The sequence below is a fragment of the Dermacentor albipictus genome, chromosome 4, assembly GCF_038994185.2.
Source record: "Dermacentor albipictus isolate Rhodes 1998 colony chromosome 4, USDA_Dalb.pri_finalv2, whole genome shotgun sequence".
Taxonomy (NCBI): Eukaryota; Metazoa; Arthropoda; class Arachnida; order Ixodida; family Ixodidae; genus Dermacentor; species Dermacentor albipictus.
In genome coordinates, this window is record NC_091824.1 from 88,366,772 (window position 1) to 88,392,546 (window position 25,775).

At 45.6% G+C, this 25,775-nt stretch overlaps 1 protein-coding gene, 1 long non-coding RNA gene and 1 other non-coding gene across 4 annotated transcripts in view; 1 reads left to right on the plus strand and 2 right to left on the minus strand.

Annotated features, from left to right (window-relative positions):
- The window catches only part of LOC135901186 (uncharacterized), a 790,538-nt gene that overhangs the window by 437,051 nt on the left and 327,712 nt on the right, over positions 1 to 25,775 (plus strand). The gene's annotated exons all lie outside the window — the stretch shown is intronic.
- LOC135901187 (uncharacterized) overlaps positions 1 to 25,775 on the minus strand; it is a 166,132-nt gene that overhangs the window by 101,905 nt on the left and 38,452 nt on the right. For both annotated transcript variants that reach the window (XR_010564034.1, XR_011513979.1), the window contains exons 2-3: positions 15,502 to 15,556; positions 13,466 to 13,561 (exon numbers count right to left, since the gene is read on the minus strand). This is a non-coding gene — a long non-coding RNA (uncharacterized lncRNA). The remainder of the gene's footprint in view (positions 1 to 13,465; positions 13,562 to 15,501; positions 15,557 to 25,775) is intronic.
- On the minus strand, positions 16,631 to 16,703 carry TRNAT-CGU (transfer RNA threonine (anticodon CGU)). The gene has a single exon. It is a non-coding gene; the product is annotated as a tRNA-Thr (tRNA).

A 25,775-nucleotide genomic window follows, 5' to 3' on the forward strand; every position in this document is an offset into this window, starting at 1 on the left:
CCTGTATATTCTACGACAGCTGTAATAGGGACCGATACATTGTCAGTATGCTGAGCACTCATGTCATTCTCAGACAGTGCAGTTACAATTTACTAGAAACATTGATGCCTTAGATTTTACGTCTAGTGCACTTGATATGGGTACCAGGTCACCGTGGTTGGTTTTTGAATGGAATGTCCGACACACCTAACGCGTACATCTATAGATGTACAAGTCGTGCCTGTTCTGCCCACTTCTGCTTATATCACCGAAGCTAGATGTCGAAATGTTTTCTCATTTAGAATGCTCTGCAGAGCAGACATTCCGAACAACAGAGTATAACTATTCGCTATTTTCTTGGAACAGTGAATGGGGCTCCATACTTAAATTTGAAGGTCGCCCTGGCAAAATTACGATGCGGTATTCTAGCAACAATCTTTTTACACAAGTGGGGTCTGGCCCTGTCCCCTCTATGTCATATCTGCAAAGAACCTGAAGCCATGGATCATTTTTATTAGCTTGCCGTCAAGTGATAATCCAGAAAGAGAGAGCATTTCCATTTACTAAATTAGACTTTGCTGCAAGTACTGAAAGCCCTAATGAGAGGAGGACAGTAGTCATAATAAAACTTAATGAGAAGTATAGAATAAATCTAGTATGAGCCTATGCTCCAGCCTCCACTCACAGTGATGATGAAATAGATAAGCTTTACGAAGATGTTGAATTAGAGATGAAAAAGGTGCAAACTCAGTATTCTGTAGTAATGGGCGACTTCAATGCAAGGTTGGGGAAAAAGCAGGCTGGTGAACAAGCAATTGGCAACTACGGAGGTTGATTCTAGGAACACTAGAGGAGAAATGCTTGTAGAATTCGCGGCAAGGAATAAGCTGGTAATAATGAACACTTTATTCAGGATACGTAGCAACAAAAAGTCGACCTGGAAAAGTCCTAATGTTCAATCAAGAAATGAAATAGATTTCATGCTTTCTGCTGATCCCACCATAGTGCAGGATGTAGATGTGTTAGGTATGGTAAAGTGCATGGATCATAGATTAGGGAGGTCTAGGATGCACCTCAATTTGAAGCTAGAAAGAATTAAATTGGCAAAGAAAAAACGCGCCAATCTAGACGCAGTAAGGGTAAAAGCAGACCAACTCACGTTGGTACTTGCAAACAAACATGTAGCCTGAGAACAGAGAGATGAAGATGACAAAGAGGTTGTGAATAAAACTGTAACTAGGCTAGCTTCAGAGGCAGCAATTGAAGTGGGAGGTAAGGCACCAAGACAACCAGTAGGCAAAAAACAAAAATGAACTGCATTTCCTATGTAAACGCACCGTTCGACACCATGAAATAAACTATAATGTCAGCCTAAACCCTCTCCGGCTCCCGTCATCGCTTGTGCAGCCCTCAGTATTCTAACTTGGTCTCGGTTTAACGTGGAGGAGCCTAAACCTGACTGTGCAGGTGCCCTGATAGAGCCACCGCCATCTTCGTCGCACCTGTCACTCTCTTCCTTCCTACCACCCTTATCTCTCTCTGCAGGCATCGCAAGGTATTGCAAAAGGCGATCTTCTTTCCTATTCATTTAGGCCTTCTAATTTGGCTCGCGCGACTATTCTCACACTGCTAAGCGACTTCTGCGGGGGATAAATGGAATTAGAATTTTGGCAAATAACCATCAAAATATGCGCCAGTTGATGATAGGAGCGTGACTTGATGAACAAATTTAAGGACAATTTCTTCAGGAGCATATAATCGTTAATGATAACGCACTAGATATGTAATAAATGTCTATTTTTTAACAGCGCAGCTGCAAACCGCCTCAGTTTGCAACACTTGAGTACACCCGATGCGAGGCCATACACGAGACCAAGTTTGCGAACAGGATAAACATAGCTTCCTACCTGTGAGCTTTGAAATTCTAAAATAATGCTAACCGACAGAAACAAGGGCCGGGCACAATTTTTGTAAAGCTTGCCCTGAGCGCACGCCTATTCCCACAAACATGCGCACTTTATTAGAGATTATTTAATTTTCGACATATAACGAAAGCAACAATAAACTTTGCACAGCAAATAGGGGTAAGAAACACATATAGTTTACATCGATGTGACTGCTTCCGCCACTGCTTCAGGAACGTGTCTGTATAAACTCGTTCGAATCACATACCCCTGTCGCATTCTAAAACCATGCACCGGAAGACTTTCAGCGGTGGGTTCGCGGAGCTGGGAACGAAACATTTACGTGAATAGAAGTAATTGTTTTACAAAATTTGACGCAAGTTATATAAGTAAAATTGTAAGACTAGCCCAAATTCGTAAAAGTTACGACAAATTTCTGAGAGTTGGCATATATGTAGAGAAAGGCCAGCAACATGGAATTTCTTTTGTGCAGCTAGAACAAGGTTCTTCCCCAATTTGTGCCTGCAGGAGCCAGTGTTCACGCGGTAAGTAAATATTCTAGGGCGCGCAAACACGTTTGAAGTACAGCTATTTGCATATATATATATATATATCTGTGTGCGTGTGTGTTACCATTACAATTTTAATGCGAACAAAGGACTGGATACGGGAGCAGTACGCAGCGTCTCAGCCAGAGCAGCCCAGGCAATCTCGAGCTCGCGCCTTCCGGACGAGTGGCGATGCCGCTGCAGAGCCGGGCATTCCTCTCCACTAAAGTCGTCCCCCATCGCAAAAGCATCCATTCTGCCGACTCATAGTGAAAATAGTACGAGTGGGTAGTAATACGGCTTATGATGCTGTACGTGGACGGTTTCACCACCACGAGAGCATTGGTACGTAGGTGGCGTGACAGTCTTGGCGACAGAGTTCGCAGGCGATGTATGCGCTACAATATGGTTGGGTCCTTGATATTTGGAGGCGAGCCTTGAGAAGACGGCAGCAGCGACAGCTGGAAAGCAAAGTCACACAAGGGATTATGGAAGAAGGTCACAATGCCGGTGGTGATCGCCACGTCGAGATTTTTGTTTCCATTGGTCGACGGTTGCGGCGGAGTGGGAGAGCTGGCGGTATTTCGTCGGCGTGGTAGGCAGCTTCAGAGATGGCCGTACATACGGGTGAGTCGGGTCGGTATGAAAGAATGGTGTCGAGTGTGGTCGAAGGTTCGCGGCCATACAGAAGGAAGAATGGAGAAAAGCCTGTCGTCACATGTGGTGAACTTTTGTAGGCGTACGTAATCAGTGTTCTCAGAGGCGACGTATCTGGAGAGCGTGTAACCAAGAGTGCAATTGAATCTTTCCAAGAAACCATTAGTTGGATAATGGTAGGCGGTGGTGGTGCGATGAACGAGGCGACATTCAACAAGCAGCGCGTTTGCGACGTCCGAGAGGAATACACGTCCGCTACCGCTCAGAAGTTCCCGAGGTGTGCCGTGACGGAGAATGAAGTTTTAGAGGAGGAAGGATGCTGTATCACGGGCTGTGGCAGCAGGCATAGCAGCTGTTTCTGTGTATCGTGTCAAGTGATTGATAGCGAAGACTATCCAGCGCTTTCCGGAAGCCATGCTTGGAAGGGGCGTGTACAGGTTAATGTCAATGCGATCGAAGGGCCTGGCAGTACATGGGATTGGCTGTGGTGGGCCAGAGACATGCTCAGCAGGAACATTGTGGCGTTGGCACTGAGGGAATGATCTAATTTATTTTCACACCAAAGTGCACATGCCACGCCAATAAAACCTCGACCGAAGTAGGGCGTATGTTTTGAAGACACCCGCATGCGCACATTGTTAGTCAATGTAGAAGGCAAAACATAATTCACCATGAAGATACCGAGGTATGACCAGCAGCCACTTGCGGCAATCAGACAGGTAGTTCAGGCTATAGTGAAGACCATCCCGCATCGCGAAGTGAGAAGCTTGACGGCGCATTGCTCGTGAAGGTGGCGAAAGAGGCGACGGGATTGAAAGGAAGTGGAGAAGAGCGCCAATCCAAGCATCCTTGTGTTGCTACGAAGCCATGTCGCAGCCTGCTGAGAACGAAAGTACTTCGTCAAAGGCAGACAGGCAGGCAGCGCTTTTGGTTGACACGGCGGACATGAAAGTGCATTTGTGTAGCGGCGGCCAGACTTGGAGACAACGCGCATGTCGTAATCTTGCAACCACGAAGCCTAACGAGCTAATCGGCCTGAGGGGTCCTTCAACTTGGACAGCCAATAAAGCGCATGGTGGTCTGTAACTACGTCAAAAGTGCGGCCATAGTGGTCAGGTCTAAATTTACCAAGTGCCCAGAGGGTGGCCAAACATTTCTTTTCCATAACGGAATAATTGATCTCTGCTTTGGTGAGGACGTGACTTGTGTATGCAACGACGTACTCAGAGAATCTAGATTTGTGCTGTGCGAGAACAGCGATGAGCCCAACACCGTTAGCGTCGGTGTGTACCTTAGAGCCGTAAGGTTGAAGTGACGCAGTATCGGTGTAACGCAGTATCAGTAACGCCGACGACGCTGGCTTTTCTGCGACACGAGCTCCTTAACGCTGTCGCGTTAAAATGTAATGCGAACAAAGGACAAGACACGGGAGCATCAGGCAGCCTTGGCAGCGTCTCAAGCAGAGCAGCCCATACAATTTCGAGCTCGCGTCTTTAAGACGACTGGTGATTTGGCAGCGAGACGGGCGTTCCTCTTCATTACACAATATTTACGCATGTGCTCGTGAAAGTGCACCAATATACTGTTCTTCTTTTGGTCATCTTTTCCGTAGAAGGCCGCGTGCGTTATTAGATTCTCATTACAATTTTTTTTGTTTTTAAGTTCGAAATGTTTTTAGCTACCGTTGTCGGCGACTTTCAAGTGACCATGAGCCAAAAGCCAGAACCGTTATCGAGACACTCAAACGAGAATATGCGAGAATATCCAGGCAAGTTGCGAGCACAAAAAGTAGTCTTCCGGGAAACCAATCAAGACCGCATTACATACGCCAGTTACTCCCCGAATAAGTTACAAAACTAGTGCTTCCGAGTACTTCCAAATGTTTTTCACAATATACACAAGCAGTAACTTCTAGTACGCGGTATCTTTATTTGTCATTTCCAATAGCGACGTTCAAAAAGCAGATACGGGGCGCCATACACTTAATTTTCATTCTTTCGCGCTGAAACAAAGTGTTCTGTGCTCTTTTCAACTGCAGCGGTCCGTCATGTCCGCGCCACGTCCGGCACGCCCGTTGCATGTGGCAGCGTCCCAGCAGGTAGCGTCCGACGCACCGCGGATGGGTGTTTGACCAAGACGAAACATGCAAAGAGGGTCTGTCTTTGAGAGAAAACTATTGCGTCCATATGGACCAGTGAACATTGGGGCGTACTGCATCGTGGTAGGGTGTGACGTTGCAAAAATGCACTACACTCATTTTAAGATTGTGCTTAGTATCGTCCCCAACCAATCAGCTTTGCCGGTAGCCATTCCATGCTTACTTCTACTCTCGATTACGGGAAAGCCAGCATTTTTTACCCTTTCTATGTTGCTACTTTGCTCCATGGCGGAGCCGGCCTCATCGGCGGGCGGCGTTGCAGTCTCATTCGTTTATGTAAAACGTGCTCTTAGCAACCAATGATCACAAGTAGAAACCGTGTTTGTGCTCGGTATTTGTACTAAGCCTTAATGGTCACTCTCGAGAAAGATAACCGAGAGAAAATAAGGCAAGCGGTGAGTGCAAGATTCCAGCGAGTACAAAGCATCGCATTAGGAGTGTCTGTCGATCGATGCACACCATAGCGCCCTAGCCAGCGGTAAGGTGGCACAGCAAGCTTCTACATACGGTGACGGCGTATGTACTCCCTCAAACAAGGACACCAGGTACGGTCGCAGCTATCTTCGGGAGCAAGCTGCCGGAAAAGAGGTGAGGGTTTTGGCCTCGCTGACGTGTGCTAACGGCGACAACCGTATCGATCTCTCGGCGGCTGGTCCACAGGAAGGACAAACGAGAGTGCGAAAGTAAACAAAGTGTTTCAGACTATGCCCTTCGATGCCCTGAGAGCCTCGAAGGTACCGGGGGAGCGCTAACCTGACGCGAGTTGGCGAGGAAGGGGAGCTTAGAAGAGGAGATTCAACGGTGTGCAAGAGTGCAGGTGTGTGTGAGTGTGTGTGTGTGGGGGGGGGGGTGTTTGTGTGTTTGTGTGTGTATCTGGGTGTGTTGATCTGTGTGTGTGAGCTCACGCTCTCCTTATGTAGGTGCATTTGTGTATGGATGGCTTTCGATAGGTGAGGCCTGGGCGACTTGCATTAGCGACCAATCGTAGGCCCAAGGAGGGCTCCTAATACGCACACTGCGAGGAGCGCACGAAACAAGGTCTGCTCATCGTGTAGCCTTTATTTTTTCCTGTTTAAGTAAGTTTTACAGATTAAAACAAAAGTGCACATAGTCACTAAATTAACACGTTATTTGCAAAACGGTAAGTATTTAGGAGCAAGTTTATTGCGCAATTTATAGTGCTTTACCAGTGTTCTCGCACACGTACTAGAGTGTCACACCAAGCACCCAACACATGATCCGGAACATCGGCATTACAGGTTTGAATATAACTTATAGGAAAGCGGTGACGCCTTATATAGCTGTCAGTACGCCATAAAATAAAGCGTCATGAGGATTGGCCATGGACCTCATATGAATTGGCTGTGGGTGTATGGGCTGTGGGTGTGAACTTGTCCTCGTGCTAATGCAGGCCCTCGTGGTCAGTAGCATTGTACAGTTTCCCCTACCCAACACCGCTCGAGCAGGAAAACGAACAGTTACAGGCAATCCTTAGGAAAACTTGCAAATTCACTCTCGGACTGCCGGTCAACACCTGGACGGAAAAATTCCTTAAATTGGTCATAAACTACACAGTGCAAGAACACATCGAAGCTCACCTTCTCGCGGAGAAAATGAGACTCATGCTGACTATAACGGGCAGCAACACGCTGAATATACTGGGTATGAGGGATGTTTGCAGAGAAATTAACAGCACGGAAAGCATACGTAAAGAGATTCGAGAGATCATAGAGATCAGCCCGATACCGCGAAACATGCATGCTAAAATACACAAGGCCAGAAGAAAGGGAAGATCAGAAGCACACAAAAGATATTTAGCGGGGAGAAAACACGTGTTATACGCTGACGCGACCACATACAAAGAACGCTCCGGGGCGGTAGTCAGCGTTGTTGATCCCCAGCTTAGAGAAATCAGTTGCGCTTCCATCAGCGGCAACAACATCCTTGAGGCTGAGGAAGCGGCAATCGCACTCGCCGTCAGCCACCAGGGCGAAGAGGCCACTACAGCAATACTTACGGACTCGCAAGAAGCGTGTAGAATGTACAGCAGTAGACGCATATCCACTGCGGCCATCCGCATACTCAAGACGACAAAATCACCTTTTCGAGATGCTTCATTACGTGGACACTATGCCATGAAACTGTGACCTGAAACCAGCGTGCCGACGCGAATGCCCGAGAAAACGCCAAGCGGGGGCGCACCTCGATGGGGAACCGGACACAGTCACCAGACGCTATCGAGCAATTTTAGAAAACCAAAGATCCCTATGGAGGATCTACCGCTGTCAGTCCGAAGACCTTAGTAGAGAGCTGTCCGTTGCCTGGAGACTACTGCAGACTAATACATACCCGAATCTGAGTCTACTCAGCAAAATATCTCCGGCAAAATTTGACAATAAATAGTGCCTGCTATGTGGGGAACACACAACGCTTTACCACGTTACATGGGCCTGCCATAAACCAAAGGCAATGCCAGTACACAAAACGCCAATACCGGAGCAGTGGGAGGCTGCGCTATCCTGCTCGCAGCCTGAAGAACTGCTCAAGCTGACCGACAGTGCTACCAAGAAGGCAAACGCTACATGGACACTGGACTGAGGCTTCCACCTTCACCGGAAGGCCCCCTTTGTAAAAATAAAGTTTTTAATTCATTTATTCATTCATTCATTCATTCATTCATTCATTCATTCATTCATTCATTCATTCATTCATTCATTCATTCATTGTCCGCGTGCACAAGAATGGGCTATGGTGTGAACTTGTCCGCGTGCGTATTCGCGGCAGACGCACACGGGCGAGTTCACAACCGCGTTTTGTGAAACTCGGAAGCGGTGCTCGGCGTCCTGAGTTGTCTCGTTCCACTCGATATTTGTCGTGAAAATGCGCATTGCGTTCCGCCGGTTTCATCTTTCATCCGAGAGATCTGTTTTTCTCTGCACCACTGCCGGTCGCACTGAGGCATGTCGGATACGGACAAGGAGCTGCTGGTGATGGGGAACATTATAATACTAATTTGTTCTTTACTTGTGGGATGCCGACATGAAAGAGGACAAGAAGGTTTTCGGTGCGTCCAATCTGGTGGTACAAGGATACTGAGGGCCAGGCACACAATTATTTGCGTTGCGCGCAACTCCTTGTCCTTGAAATCGACGTTGGATCTGTCATATAAACAGGCATACGTGCGGACTGTCTCCAAAAAAGGCTTTCACTACGAATCTACGTCTTCGGCGTCTCGACAGCAGTATGGGAAGGCTTAACGAAAATGGCCTCATTGGCTGGACATGGCCTCTGATATATTACGGTTCGAGTGTCACGGTTCGATCTCAGAGGCGACACATGATTCTTTCCTTGTGAGACAGGTGGTGCCACAACTGCACGGCTTGCTTCTGTTTGGTGATTGGTCATTTGTTTAATGCTGCGAGTCGGGTACTTCAAGGTCACGAATGGCATAGGCGTTATCAGCATGACAGAGCATTCTCGGCAGTAAAGTAGAGAGTGCAGCGTTCTCATGAAAGGAAACGCAATCAAGACAGATGCCGATTATTGTTGTGTGGTAAATCTACGCACCAAAGGATGCACATTTGTTTAAGAGTGTAGAATGCTGCCATTTGACTCGATGGGGTGGCCTGAGCCGTGCTCAATGATCGCGTCATAAAACGAAAGGGTGTTCTGAGCTTGCCCTGTGAAAGAAGCATCTGTGTGTGGGAAGAGGTATCAACATGCGGGATTCACGAGCCTCAGGGTTCTGCAACAGGGCTTGGGGCTGGGTTATTTGGTGTTCTTAATACCGCGAATCAGAGCCCACAACTGGTCAAAGAGGCGAAGACAAACATTAACTTCCAGCTGTCTTTTGTTTTAGTAGCATGTATATGTACACACGCTAAATTTATGATAAAGAAGCAAAGGAGAGAACAAATACTGACAAATGCTGACTGTGAAATACCTCGAGTGGGCGCATCGCTTTTCGCCCCCCAGAAACATGAGAACCGTTTTTGCGAAAAGGTGATCGATGGCTTCCAACAGGACCATTTTTAACAATGGTGAATCTAGTATGACAACTTACATGACTTGCGATTACTGTTGTGCCTTCAAAGCGGTGGTAACATTCGTAATTAGAACAGTGTAGTGCCAAGAATACGTACTTGCATTCATGCACTGTGTGCTTCTGTTCTTGTAGACGCCTGTTAAGGCACCTGCTCGCTTGGCCAAAGCGTTTTTGACCTTGTGACAAGGAAGTCCTTCTTTGGGACAATATACTTAGTGTTTCTGGGTTTCTGGCTGCAATTTTAGTGCGTTAGCATTCTTAGGGTACCTCGCGCACTTAGCGGGGGCTATTTATGTATCTATGTTCGCACAAAGATATCCAGCTTTTATGGACGTCAGGTTTTATATATTAAAGGGAAATCAGACATCCACACGTTCGTAGCGATTGCTACAAAGGAAACCAAGCAATTGCTACGAACGGGTGGACGTCGGATTTCCCTTTATTCATTACTTCTCTCCACCTTGCGGGTTCTCTCCAACATCAGGTTTTAGTTCGCGTGAGTGCCACGAAGTAGCCTATTGACCTCAAGCTTCTCAAACTTCAAGCAATGAAGCAGTGATGACATCAACAAAAAAAAAAAGATTAAGAGCCATTCCTGCGCACTGAACTTCGCAAAGCTTGTCTCGCCGGCGATATCAGTGTTCTTGATAAAGAGTAGCCCCTCGTCGGATGGAAATGAGTTATCCTTAAATGCGTTTAGTGGCGACGAGGTCAACCAAGCGATGATAGATTTCGGGCTGTTGAGAAGCTTGCCAAAAGAGAGCCATGTTTTTTTATGCTACGGAATGAATAGGCTAGGTATTCCTCAGAAGCACACCACGGCAGCTTTCCTTCATTTGCACAGCGTTCTGCAATTGTTTGTAAGATTTGGCATCTGAACGTCGCAGAGTGTCGGCGAGAGCCGCCAATGTGGACGGCTTTTGATTGTGACCTATTGGTTTCGTTGGTTTGCCCTCAATTACGTCCCTAGGAATTTTGCTATAAGCACTCACGGACTACCGCAGCAGCTGCGAATCGAGAAAGGATGTGCATAAGTATTATGATGGAGACATGAACAAGTTGGTTTTACAGCTGGAGGCAAGAGGCTGGATGCTAAAATTGTGCAAACTGTCTCTATGTTGTCGTTCCGCCGTTAGCATGATATGGCTGAAGCTGTTCGCAATATTACGTCACATTCACTGACCACCAGACCAGATACACCTTTAGAGTATGGCATATACAGCACTTCCAGTTGTCAAAGCACTTTCCTGTCACGGTTATCCACGTGAGTGAAGGAAGACCCCCATTTAAGAGTATTGTGCAGTAATACATGTGGCATTTGTCCGTTCTCTATATTTGTCCTTTCGCCGTTCTGCCTTTGTGGTATTGCCGCAATATGGCCTAGCTGGTATTGAACTCCATAAAGCCTGCCCACATCCTCAAAGGCCTCACGCACAACAGCTCACATTTACTTGTATTCAAGAGTGGTGCAACTGCCAAGAATATCATTAAGGAATGTTCGCAGTTCGGCGAAGGGTGCATTCGGCACATGAGACAATTTGTTCGTATCGCCATTGCGCGAGAATCGGTGCCGGCCGTTGAAGATTGACACCATAGATTGCGTCGGATTCAATGTGGCCAATCCATGCTACAAGTTTTAGACGGAACTCGCACATTACCGACTGATGGCCAAGTATCTCGCTTATATATGTGCAGTCGCCAGATAGTTGCCGCGCGCTGGCGTAGACCACAGGACCTACTAGTCCTCTCTTCAGCATTAGCCGACATTCTCGCCTTATATCGCTCCATCTGGTTTCAGCTGAAGTATCTCTACAGCCAATTAATTTGTGCAGAAATTTGGCCACCCTGTCAACGCTATTGTTTTTATTATTTAGGTTGTCTTTTATATTTCAGTTCGTGCTGTCCTCAAATTTCCAGCGGTTTCAGCTTTCGCAAAATGCCCGCATTCTTGTCGGCCTCTGTTCATACTTTTGGGTATTTTTCGATAGACGTTCAAACCATAGCACGGACACCTGGACATGCTGCTTAAAAAATCATTGTATTTTCCTGAGGCTCTCTGCAAGTTTCTGCCTTCGTGCCATCCATCAACCTCCTCAATTCACTATACATTGTAGCCGATTTTGACGACTGCGATGCCACGGAAGTCAGCAAAGATGCAACGGCGATGGGATTCAAGCCGTTTACATGAACTTTGCCGTGGACGTCACAACCACATTTTTTCACTTCAACTATTCCATTGATGAGCACAATTCTTAAGCATATGAATGCACAGTCCCAAACATTATGCCGATTCTACACACTGTTAAATCGATGTAAGCGAAGCAGCCTGTGCTGGTTGCTTTGACTTATTGGATAACCTGCCTGTCTTCCTTTCTTTATTCCTCCTTTCTCCAAGAACACTTGCCAGCATCGTAAAACTGATCTGATGTGAAAAGTGCAAAAAAGACGACGGGCAATCTAGTCAAGCTAGTACAGTCAATCTAGTCGAGCTAGTCAAAAGCAACATTGCTAACGTGTGCCTGCATGCTCAACGTTTTCAAGAAGTCCTGTCCGCATTGACCTGCGGAGAGCTTTCTTACGCAGATTGATCTACTGGAATAGGCAGGCTACCCGCAACCTGTGCTAGTTTGCGTAGCAGAAAAAAATCCTGGAGTCGCGAACCCGCCAACTGGCTCAGGAGCCATCTCGCGAGAAATAAAGGAGCCGTCATGCTTTACATACACCGCATGTCGCCTAATTTGAGGAAGATTGCCAAGCGAGCTGGCGGTGGAGAAAGGTGATGTTTACTGCCTCGTGCAAGCTTTGAAGCCTCTGCAGAATGACCAACCCTTTTTTAGCAAAGTTCCGTCCTGTGTCACAAATCTCGAAAGTAAATACGTCAACTGAAAGGCAGGAGCCATGCATGAAATTCTCTTGTCATATGGCAGAAAGTACGCCCGCCAAACGGAGCAATGCCTGAATGACAGGCCGAGGCAACATTAAAACAACGTTCGAAATGAGAGAGACAGAGAGAGAGAGAGAGAGAGAACCTGGCAATTCATTGTATAGATTGCAAATGTAAGCAAAATTTCTGCGCCTGTGGTCAGGTGGCCAGAAGCCGTGACATATAGGTTAGATTTGTAAGTGAGGCCAAAAGAATCATTCAAGCAGATGATCAGTGCGTGAGTGCTGCATCAATCTCGTTGTGGCTAAAAAGACTAGACTACCTGAATGCGAATGTGTACATATGGACTGTAATAGCGCTCCTTGCGTAAAATAGTGGCGTTTTTCCTGATTAAACATTGTTGGAAGTAAGAAAATGCACTCGTACAGTGTGTTTCTGTCTTCTTCCGTCGTCGTCTTCGCGTCTTTCACATCAGATCGTGCTCCACCAACACGCCCAGCATATCCATCGTAACATTATACTACTAGGTGTCGATGATTTACTACAGAATGTAGAGCATTCTATATCTCACTTCACATGTGCATAACTCACAAGAAGATCGTGAACGACATGCTAACGTGTCCAACCTTTCTAGTTACATCATTTTATTTGAAGTATCACTGGTACTGTAAGCACCAAGGTCCATCCCTACTTAGTATGAATACAATGAGGGCATACGTAGTGTGAACAAAGTATTCAAGCCAAGACAATCGGCGAACAAACGTAATCCTCTAACAAGCAATCGAAGCGAGCAAAATACGCGCAATTGCGTTCTCCACGTCCTGCACAAACACATCTCACATATACTTGTCCTCTTTAAGATCAACTCAATGTGCTTGCGCTTATCGTTTATTTCACATTAATATTTCTTTAGACTTGTAGGTAATAACTAATTGAGCCGCATTGTCAGATGGCACTCAAGGGCACTCATTTATATATCTTGCACTTACTGGCATTCAGCTGCACTAGCGTTCTATTACACTCACCTAAATTAACTCAGTGAATTCTCACTCTTGTGAAATCAGTACGAATGAGTGAGAGGGCCCTAGAATGTGCGTCTACCATTAGCGATAGTAAAGCGCGTGCGAGTGCTTCAATGTCATCCGCATGCGAGCCATATTGTAAACACTTGTCTCTTTCTGAGCCCCAGCCCACTTTCCTGCTTTCAAAATATCACCTTTTTCTTCATCACAAGCATATGATCTTTGCGCAGTGGAGTGAACAGCCATTCTGGGCCTGGGTTTTGCTTACTGGTGCTGTGCTTCACTCTATCGTTGCACTCGTGAGCCGGGGAGTTCCCTCTCTTTGGTGGAATTTTTATTAGTGTCGACATCCTTCGCTTTAATCCTGTATAGAAAAAAATGCAGTTGAGTGAGAATAAAAAGAAATTGCAGACATTTGATAATTTGAGAAACGGGTCCTCATCAGAAAGGTTTTATTAAAGCCTATTTTGGCGCTAGTGAGTAATCCATAGTCGAAAATTGACACTGCATAGCAATTACTGCACAAAAGCAAAATATGCAACTTGTTGACATGTTTTTTTTTCTTTCAATATTCTTCGTTAACCCAACGCTCCTTTCAAGCGTTATGAAACAACGGAAGTACTGAAATACGCATATCTTTCAATCTTCAATAAAACTTGAAACTGCTAGCTGGACGTGAGACATCACAGCATAGAAATTTTACCAGTTGCATAGAACTTCGCCCCTTCTACGAGTAACGAGTGTATTGCTCTTCTACAAGAGTCACTGTGGCAAATTCTCCTTCTTACACAAACCGACACTTCGGTGCTGCTGCGAGGTCGAAAATAAATGATTTTCGCGTCAAGCAGGCTTCGAGTTAAATTGGGATTTGAAATAATGTGAACTCTACGCAATCAACAGGGAAGCCAGAAACCCACGCAAATCCACCCATTACACAGAGGAAAGTGTGCAACACACCAGAGAATCGCTGAATATAAAAGCGGCGATCGACAAATTAAAAACATCCAATGAATTCATTTCTCAATTTTCAGAAAGGGAATAAAAAAAAACGGAAGGTTTCATGGTTAGAACGCTACATGTGATTACTAGCGGTGCGATAAACCGCAAGCCCTTGTGAAATTTCAACGAAAGGACACATGGCTACGCTATTTAAGGAAACCGAAACGGAGCTACGCCTGTAGTTATATCTGGTTCACAGGCAAACATTTCAATGTGCGTGTCTGCATTAGTACTACGTGTTCAGATGTTTAAATCGCCGAGACTCGTTATTTTGCTGGCTCATAATAATGCAATTGCAGAAATTAAGTACTTATTTGGCTAGTAAGCAAAAATCAACCTAAAGAATCGACACTGATTCGCAGCTGTGCAGCACGCACTCCTGGGGCCCAAATATCGAGCGCACATAGCCGTCTATCGAGCATGGCTGTCGCACTGCCACGACTTGTCGAACTTGCACTGGCTTCTTGCAGTTCAGGGTAACGTCGGTAGAATTGGACATCACTGAGATCACCGAGAGCTTCCATCGACGCATGCAGATGACTTCACAGCATGAACCCGTCGCATAACCTCACCGGTACGAAGATATCGCGATAATTTCCGCCGACAACAATCTCCTAGTCTGCAGCTCACGCCGTGTTCTTGCTCTTTCCCCTACGGCGCAGCCTTACCTCCTCCTTAGCCATCAAAGCAACTCACAGAGGCGACGACTTCTTTCTTAGTCTATTCCTTCTCTCATTTTGTCTATCGCTTTTCTTTCTCCCTTGCAGTGTTTCCCTCAGCGCTACTTCCGCTTTTGCTTTGTAACGCTTCCTCAACACTTCGGCGCGCTTTTTAGGCGCCAAATTTGCAGGGCTGCATATAAACATTGCATTTGCACATTGACTGCGTCCAGCCGTGAGCAGTGGGTCGGCCACGTTTTGTCACGCATGATCTCGCTTGAAAGTACGCTTATATGCGGTGGTCTGGGCTGAACCGAGAACATACCGCTTATACGGAAGATGTTATGCAGGACTTGACTAAGAGCCCGTGTGTGTCACCTTGGTGCTTCGTCGTCGGAGCTCTCTACTTTTCCAATAAGCTAAAGAATTAAAGAGGTCGCATTCATAATCTAGACTAATCTTCCATTATGCATCGATATGGTATATTCTTCTCTTCGCCGTAGGCCAGAATGAATTCACTCGAAGCAGAATGAAAAACACAGATCAACGCCGGAAGTCTAACGGAAAGCGGATCACCATAGCGTAATAGCGCATTGGGAAAATAAACAACGTTCGACTAGGCAGCGAACAATAAACTTTCACAAACCTGCCAGATGGTTCTGCTTTTACCCAGAAGCGGGAAGCCTCCAGCAGGAAATGGCCTGAGCATGGAAAAAGAAGCAACGGAAGGGCAGATGTAACGAAGATTAGCATTGATTGCGATGGTAATTACGGAGGATGAGCGTTGGAGCTTGGGCATTAGAAGGCGAACGGCGCGAAATGGCGCTGGTGGCGTCCTAACATGCTATGTGTTTCCCAAAGGCTCACTGTTGAAGCTAAGCTATTGCCGCAATCCGGTAGGAAAGGCAGTATCTGTTGTTTGGTCGGTAATTAGCGCATCTCTCTTGCACTGCCAGAGGCATCATCCTTGTTTTTTATCGCTCGCATGTTGCGGGAATACAGTCAAAGAAAATTTCCTATATTTTACTCCTTTGCTTTTCTTTTTATTTCCTCTCTTATTCCAAGGTTTCCCATTTCTACTGCTTTAGAAGCTTCTGCTCTGAATCGTTTGCTCGTAGTCGAGTGCGCGAACTACAAACGCACATGAACAAGTCGTGTGTTGTGCAACAATGCGCAGCAGCTGTACACATACATACACTGTGAAGATGAGGGATTCATATGACCCAGAAACTTAACTCCAAGTCGTTCTTTTTAGCAGCGTAGCCATGAAGGCACGTGTGCAGCCGCATACGAGATGAAACTGTACTTCGTGATAAAGTTTCAAGAATGGTCCTAGCCCTACGCGCCGCAACAGCTCTATAATTCTGCTGACAGGGTAATATAACAAAGCTTTTTTTTCATATGCATAGACACTACTTGACAGGTAGCTTATCAATAGATTTCGCCTGTACATTAACCTTAGTTTTATGTGGGTTCCCTATCATTTTGCCCGTGCTAACGTTTTAGAGCACCACAACATTGGTGACATTATGCAGTACGCCTTCATCGCCAATTAGTCTCCCAAATATAACCTAGTTGTATATCTGTGTACGGCTCACCAAAGTGACTCACTAAAAGAAAGGGGGTTAACCTAGAGGCCCGATTTTTATTAGTCATATGATAAAAAGCGGACAAACACTGACACCAAGGAACACATAGGGTAAATTACTTCTGCTTAATAAATGAAATAAAGAAACGATAAATTAGTGGAAATAAAAGTGCATGAAATAACAGCTTGCCGCAGGTGGGGAACGATCCCACAACCTCCGCATTACGCGTGCGATGCTCTACCAATTGAGCTACAGCGGCGCCGTTTCCCCATCAAATTTCTTGGTCATGTATGTTTCCTAGTGGAACCCTGGGAGTGTTAGCCAGCGCCGCCACTCGAAAACCTTGGCGGCGGATGTGGAACATCCTTGCTGCCGCCTGTACATACTACTGTACTTTACTTCCTAAAGCAGCATAGCAGCAATTATTCATACAGCAGCAGTTCTGCCCTATCAGTAATTGATTTTTACAGGCTAATTAGATAAATGCCTAATATAAAGGCTTGTCGCGCGAAACTGACTCCATAAAAGCGTGCATTTTCACAGGTGCAATTTTCCCTGTTCTGCATGCTTGTGCATGCGTGCGAGTGTGTGAATGTTGAGGGAGAGTGGACGTGGAAGCGTGCGCCCTTCGAGAACGTGTTATTGATTAACGTCAATTACTGCTAAGTAGGAGGTCACGGGCTCCAATCCCGGCCACGGCGACCGTATTTCGATAGGGGCGAAATGCGAAAATACCCGTATACTTAGATTTAGGTGCACGGTAAAGCAGCCCGTGTGGTCCAAACTATTCCTGAGCCACCCACTACGGCGTGCCTCATAATCAAATCGTGGTCTTGGCACGTAAAACCCAACGAGTTTTTTAACGTTAATTTTCTTGACGTGCGGCTTACGTGAGCTGCACGCAAAAATCTGCGAATATGCATGACCATAATGCATCTTGTCTAGTTATCTGAAGGGACCGTTATGTCATGGCGACGCAGTTAGTATATTATAATCAATCAATGGAAAAAATAACCAAATAAATAACAAAAAGTATTTGTTCCTGAGCCCCTAAACAATACTGAACCCCAAACAAATAAACTGCAAAAGAGAACGTCAAAGCGGCAAGCTGGTTTGGCAAATGAAATGCGCAAACGCGGAATGAAAGTTGTGGCGGCGCATTTCGGAATACCGACAAAGCATTGCCTGCGAAGGCGGCGCAGACGCCGGAATTTTCATCGATCCTCTCGGAAAGCCGCGCTGGGCAAAGGAGCGACACCGTCGACAGCACAAAGAAAAGAAATAAGGCTGCCTTGTTCCTGCCTCTAATTGGGAGCCAAGGCTTTGAGGATCATTACGGGAGTGTTCGATTGCGTGCCACGGATAGCAGCACGCAGAGAAAAGGAAATAAAGGGACGCTAGCTCGGGATCGTTTATCAGATATTGCATCTGAGGACAACCGTGATTGGTGGCAGATAGATAAAAGAACTAATTCCGAATAGAACAAGAGATTCCGAAGACTAAAAAAAGAAGAAATAAAGCACAAGCTGGAGCAGTGCTACGTACTTCGTTGTCGCCATTTCCTTTCACGATCAGCAAGCCGCCACCACTTCCTGTGTGAAGGCTGTGCTTTCCCTGTCGAGTGGATGGTAATGGTCCGTGCAGAAACAACACATCAAACGCGAGACCGCTGATGTGTTCAGTGCTACAAGGATGCCGCCAAGGCCTCCTAAAATAGGTTGGGCAATAGAAGGTGAGAAGGAGTAGGTAATGAAACAGATACACTTCATGCGAACCATTTGTCTCGGCTGTTAACGGCGACGCACTCAGACGGCGCAGGCACGGTGCGGGGTAGCGAAAATTGGCCGAAGCTTGCGTTGGCCTCTCTTGAAAAGTAAAACGTTTTCGATTTCCGTGCTGATGGCGCATAATAAAAACACAGAAACACCAGTGAAGTCGGCGACAGGTAGCAGAAGAGAAAGAAGATTGAGACGTCGATAGGTACGTGTGGGCATCGAATTTTCTCCCTATTTTCAGCAAAAAAAAATTGCGTGAACATTATTCGAAAATGTTGTCCCATCACTGCTAGCAGGCTAGACTCGACCACAGGCACTATGATTATGTGACCATCACAGAGTGAACACTCTTTCTGGCCTACTGTTGTACTTAGACCAGTCTTGGCGTGTTCTTTGGTAAACTCGACATGTCATAATAAATCAGGCGTCCCTATGTCTGCGCACATTGTCACAAGTATCTGCTTATTGGGTATGTTTTCTTGAAGACCATGAGAAAAGGTACCTGAACCTTTATTATTTATAAATCTGGCAAGTGATTTCAAATATTGCAGGTTTCACATGAGTGCTACACGAAAAACCAACTGTCCAATTTTTATAATAGGTATAGACTATGATATTTTAGGTATATCTTATTTGTGGTTCCTGAATTTTTTTTTTTTTTTGAGAGGAAAACTAGTGTTAGCTTGCTGCCAGAAACATCGCTGAAAGACGCGATGAATAAACCGAGTGACGAAATTTTCATCCGATATTCTACAAATTTTGATGCTTTAACTCTGGTTGAGAAACGCCGCAAATAAAATGCAAACGTCTCAGTCGTCTATCAGCCGTTCTGTGAGGTCTAAAACAACGCATGAATATCGAACATTAAACAAACGAGGAAGCGAACAACTTTTCTCCGTTATTTTTTATGGGATGGGAGATGACTTTGCGAAACGCACAGTTAGGCTCCAACGTCCGTGTATATTATATGATCGTAGCGTCTTTGTACATGTAATTTATTCTTGAGCTAACGTGGTTCTGTTGTACTACATGGTCAAATTGCCGGAAGTCTGCAGGAAGTGTAATTAGGAAGCGGACGCCGACATGCAGAGCTGTTCCGACGCAAAAGCTTCTCGGGACCGAATGAAAGAATCAGATGTGTTGATTAATTTCCCGGGAAGCTTTGAGATAGCAGCATAGTAGAAAAGCAAAACCTAAATTCAATACAATACATTTCTATACTTTCTTGGGGGAGGAACAGAGTGTGCGTGTTCTTCGGAGTGAAGGAAAGCTTTTTCGTAATCCACAAATGCTATTAGCTCAACTGCTGGCCCTATCACCGTCGCATCTTTGCGTGTGTAATTTTTACTCCATTGGAATCACCACTAATGAGTAGAATTTCCGCTAGTGCCAGCAATGCGGACACTCAAATAGCGGCAGCGTGCTTATAAATAAAGCCACGTGGCTGACTATAAAGGGTGTCCTCTGTTTCACAGTTTGCATACATCGTTATTTTGAAATGTCATCGTTTGAGAAAGAGCTTTACATTCAAACTATTGAAGGTTAGCCTAATCTGGGGGGGGGAGGGGGGGGGGGCTTTTGACGGCTCCTAACACGTTGATAGAAAAGCAAAGCGCTTGCTTTTGCTGCACGCTCTACTTCAAATAATAATTTGCAAGAATGAAAGGTTGAGATTACAAGAAATAAAATAAGGAGCTAAGCGAAACCACTGTTTTGAGTTGATGTAATTAGTGGGAAAAGGACAAGAAAGTACATTAGGGGACAGAAATGCAAAGAAAAAAAAAGAAAAACAGCTTCCGCAGAACCCATCCCGCGACGCATGTTGACGTCAATGCGATTAGCCTTCAAGCAGTGTAACAATAAACGATAATGACACCGCCAGAACTTAGAAGCGAATGAAACTCCCTTATGAATTTATCGCGGGCATGCCAGTGCCTTGAGACGCTTGGCGCGTTTCGATTTGGCCACCTGGACAAGCTCAACCGTTGAAATTAATAGCAATTGTACGCGTTCCCTGCGTCTTCTGCACTTCGAAGAATATAAATTGCGCCGAAATATACGACAATAAGGTTTATATAGCGTAATATACAAAGCCACAAGAACGTTTGAATCCACAAGCACGAAGATTAGACAAATCCATGTACTTCCCATCATTCCGATGGTAGGACAACGACTGCAGCGCCAGAGTTCACTCTAGTAATTTTGTAGGAAACTCTATGGTCCTCGCCCCCAATACCGACAGCTTTATAGTGACGGCCCCGTCGGTGTATTGTTGTTGTTAAAGCGACGGGCCCCGTCACCATAGTGTGGATGTTAAAGTACCGGGCCCCGTCACTGTAGTGCAGATGTTAAAGTGCCGGGCCCCGTCACTGTAGTCACTACCTACCTCATAAAATGTCCACAAATTTTCAGAAGTCTTCAAATCCAAAGTTTTTTGAATTCCGTTGTGTCTGGATTAAATTCACTGGCGTTTGGATTATTTCGGCTGGCGTTCGGATTAAATTGAGTGGCGTTTGGATTAAATTGAGTGGCGCTCGGATTAAAATCACTGTCACTTGGATTAAATTGATTGGCACTTAGATTAAATTGACTGGCGCTCGGATTAAATTGACTGGCGCTTGGATTAAATTGAGCGGGAAAAACTGTACTCATGAGGCGTTTATGAAGCCGAGATCCTATCACGCGTCCCTCTGCAGACGCTGAGCCACCTAGCGGCTGTGCCGTGAAGCCCTCGCGTGGATCATGTCGGAAATATATTGAGACAAAATTTCCTGAATACATAGGACTTGTGTTTGATTCCGCCCATTACCGGAGAGATGGTAAATTACTCTTTTTTCCCTGAATAATATGTGGCATGCACCCACTGACCCAAGTTGGCGAGAAAGAGGTCTATCGAACAGTTGCATACGCCCAGTGTCACATGCTTAGTGAGCTAAGTTGACCCAACCATTGGTTTCGAACCCGATTACCTCCTCACAGCAGTCTGATGCTCTACCCATTACAGCCTTAGAACATGGTTGGCGGAAAAAATGGTCAGTAGAAACAAACGTACCGTAAAGTGTGTTAACCATCCTAAGAATGCTCATTTCTATAAAATAAACAAGGTAGATTCGTCTGTATGGACACCTCGTGGGTTCACGTGCCTGTGTAGGCTAGCGATTACAGAAATTAATCTTAACTTGCAGATACGAGGTCTGTAACTAATTGCCCCCGTTATTCATGTCCGGAATGAATTACATTTTCTATAAAACGTATTTGAGATAACGTTTGGTTTTAGACAAAATACTAACCTGCCGTTACGAATCTGGAAGATCGCACAATGCAGCAAGCGTCGTAGTTCAATATTACCCAAAATTTATAGCGGCCAGGGTTAACAAACGAGTGGCAATGCCGCGATAGCCATGTTGAAGTATCCTGTTGAAAAGAAAGAAACCGTTTGACGGCACAAATGCAAATACAAGGAAGCGTCTTAACATAACCATTCATTTAATGGTGTTTCTTCGTATGTGGCATGTGTATGTGGCATGTCCTTTACTTCTTGCGCTGCTAAAAACATGTTTCCATTTATCGAAAGTGGGTTGGACTAAGCGTTTCCAAATGAAAGGACTTGGATGCAGCGTTTGCTTTGGCACATGCAAGTAACATGCCGCTACTAGATGACGTAACGAAAGTCACAATGCAAGTACAATGAAAGAAGGATCTACTTCTCGCAAGCACGGCGGACAAGCAACCATTGAAAAAATTGACTACAGTGAAACAAATACACGTGGAGACCAGCATTATTATCTGCTTGGCCCACTTTAAACCGTTACGTGAACCTTCTTTGGTGCAGAAGTTGGAATCTCTGACAAGATCACGATTGCAGACATCATGGAGGCTATTCGTGCACCAGGATACGAGATAATTTGTGCAAGAACACTGGGGAAGTTGATGGGCAGATGTAATAAACTTGAGAGGCCCTCACGTACCATTAAACGTTAAAGTAATGGGAGCAATGACCAGGTGCCGCTCTTAACGGAAGTCTGGCCGATACTGGAGAGAGAGTGGCGAAATCGGTCACAGGCAGGATGTTTGCCGCACACCTAAACAATCGTTATGCAGCAAATGTGACGTTAAGAACTCAGAAGGACAACACGTGTGCAAACCAGTGTGCAAGCTCTGCGGTTAACTGGACGAAATAGCAAGCAGGGACGACAAACGGCGAGTTAAACCGGTACTGTCTCCCGTTCGCCGTTCGAGAAGCCATACTTCGAATAGCTACAAAAAATCCATGGTCACCCGGAGCTTCACTCCCTCCAAGCATACTTCGAAGCAGCTCGGTGTTCAATTCCAGCCCACAGGTATCAGAAAAACCGGGCCGCAGAACAACAGAACGAGGTGATGTTCACACCTGAACAGTTTCGGACGTGCAGCCTAAGGAAGAAATCAGGCAAGAAATCAAGCGAGACATCATCAAAACCAAGGAGAATCCTAATCGGAGATCAGGCAAGACGCGAAATACCAACATGCGGTGTTACAGATGTTCACACAAATGCAGCTGTCAAGTGCAACAATTGCACAAGATCACCGAGGAGCACGGCGCATTATTATTTGCATCCTGGTATCCAATGCAGATACAGAGAAGCGGCTGACTCTTTTTGAGGAGCGCAAAAAAAGCGAAACTCAAAGGAAGCCCAAGACCTCCACTGTAAGAGAGGAGCGCGTGGGAGAGCGCCTTGGCGATGATGGGTAATGCTAACGCCAAGATCCTCCACCGCCTTAAAATCTGGCAGTAGAATTGTAGAACGATCGAGTGTAAAAAAGAAAATTTACTACAATTTAACAACACTGAAAAGCCAGATGTAATTGATCTCCAAGAAACCCAAACTGCCTCACTCAGCCTGCAGGGCTACAACATTCACATTGCTGATGGGAAGAATCAGACTGCGATCCTCACGAAGAAGCACCTCACTACGTAATAACGCAAGAACGAACTCAGAATCGAATACACCTTTCTGGAGATGCTGCCAGATAAGAAGACCCTGCACAGCCTCTTCGTATTGAGCATTTACAGCCCACCAAACCACAACCGTGCTGACATTAAGAAACTTCTGAGAGAACTAAAAAGAAAACAACCAAGCGGCACAAGGTACTGATTGTTGGTGACTCTCACGTGCCTCACGTGGCATGGGCACATTATAGGTCCGCAAAGAAAGGAGACAACGCCCAGTATACGGGACAACCACAGTGCCTCAGTCTATGGAAAGACCCATTCTAGTCCACTCGAGTTGGCAACAGTGTTTCCCGAGACACCAACCTGGATCTAACCTTTTTCGGGGGGGAATCTCACGAGTCGAGTGGAAGGGGCTCAAAGATACACTTCGTATTGATCATTACATCATCCAGATAGAGATCAATCACCAATGCAACCCATAAAATTGGAAAGGGCCAAGAAAACGGGCTGGGACGCATTTCGTATGGACGACTACCCGACGAATATCGATGAAGATCGAGAAGAGCCAATGCTGGAAAACGTTCAGAGTGTCAACAAGCATAATAAGGAAGTTCAACTCACCTCTAAATCTCCTGATGTTGACCCGCATCTCTTACACCTTTGGAAATCGCGAAGAAGCCTTACCCGAAGGTGGTGGAAATAAAAAAATAGGAAGCTCTAGAAGCGTGTAGCCCCGTTATGCAAGCAAGCGGCCGAGTACGTGGATAACCTCGACAAGCAAAATTGGAATCAGATGTGCGACAGCCTACAAGGGACGCTTAGCACCCTAAAGACGTGGAACATTCTACGATCAATCATCTACAGAAAGGAATCTAAGACCGTGATTGGCCGACACATTGAGCGACCTATTCATAAGTTTTCAGGGGCGAAGGAACACGTCCTAAACGCTATCAAAGAAATATTGATAGGGCCGCAACTATCATCGTCGATGCAAGTTGCCATTCAACACAACTACAGCAGGCTAACGAACCCGGCGCTCGACTGCCATATGCCAGAGCTGAGCTTGAAGCAGCCCTTAGGAAACAAGAAATACTGCTCCAGAAAGAGATAAATAACAAAGAACTTCGCAATATAGCCAACGGAGGCAAAGAGAGTCATCCTAGGTCACATCAATAAAATCTGGGAAACGGCATGATGCTAGCACTGTGTAAACACGCCGACAGCGCTACAATTCCTGATCCAAACAAAGCTGTCACAATACCAAATATACCTATACTAAATATCACCATACAATCTGGTTTTCTACCCGACACTGTGAGTAAGGGAAAGGGGGAGTAGAAAGAGGAAAAGAGGAAGGAAGTGATCACTGTGTGTGCAGCGAAGCGCAGGGACACCACAGTCCTATAGTCCCATAGATGGTGAGGTGATGCGCGTTGAAGACACCTGGAATGGCCCAAGAGCCAGTGGTTGTTTCACGAATAGGTAGCTGCAAGGGAGCCATGTGGCTTACTCGGGACATGCATGCACTGGATTAAGAGCATCGAACACTTACACTACACTTCACGGTGACGGAGTATGCAACTTGCTTCACCGAAGCATCACAAGCAGAGTCTTGATGCAGTCATGAGCTTGATTGATTCTTCGACACTACTCTTGTCCTCCTCGTATTCATGCCTTTCAGATGCCGAGGCATTAGATTCCCGGCTAAATTTATTGCTGAATAATCCAGAAGAATGAGGGAGCCCGAGGAGCTTAATTGTATTATTATCTAACCACGGGTTCAAACAACAAAAATCGCAGTAATGCCAGTGAAAGCGTAAGGCAAATTACCTGTTATTGTTTGACTGACCTGTAGCGTCTACGAAAAAAAGGGAAATGTAACTGGACGAAAGGACAGCTTAGTGCCGGTGGGAGCAGAACGCACATCTTCCGCATTACGCGTACACTTACCAATCAAGCTACCGTGGCGACATTCTCCCGTAAGCTTTCCTGAGTAGTTTTGTATACGTGCAAGATTAGCCTGAAGTGGGAGTTTTTGCCAGTGCGCTACCCCAGATAGAGCACACAACACTGGCCAATGATTTGCCAAATTACAAAACTGAAACGGTTGCAGCAATCACTGGCGGCATTTCTTGTACGAGCCTGTTTTAATGTTTGATGGTGGCAAATCGCGGTTTTGAGCACCTGCAAGCATCCGCTTGATTTACTAAAATTGTTTTAGGTGTGCTTTCAGGTCTACTAGGTATGCTTTCTAAGAAATGCTTGCGAATTTTACTATCAATATTTCGGCGACTAAGAATACACGTAGCGCATGGATGGCAAGGAAGATAAATTTTACTCGAAGATATTGTTGGAGCAATTACTGATTTCATGCGCCTCATAGTCGTTTAAAGGCACTTTTTAAACGTACTAAAGGCGGATCGACGTAACAGAAGTATTCGTCCAGTGCCATTTTGTTAGACATTAGCTGAATTTATTTTCTACTGAAAATACCGGCACAAGTAAGGTCTACAGTTTATGGAATCCGAGTTCCGCGATCAGGTCGAGTGTAGGCCCAGTTCTATAGCTGGCAGCCATTGAAACAGTACAACAGTTTGTTACTCGCGTACAGCTAGTACACGTA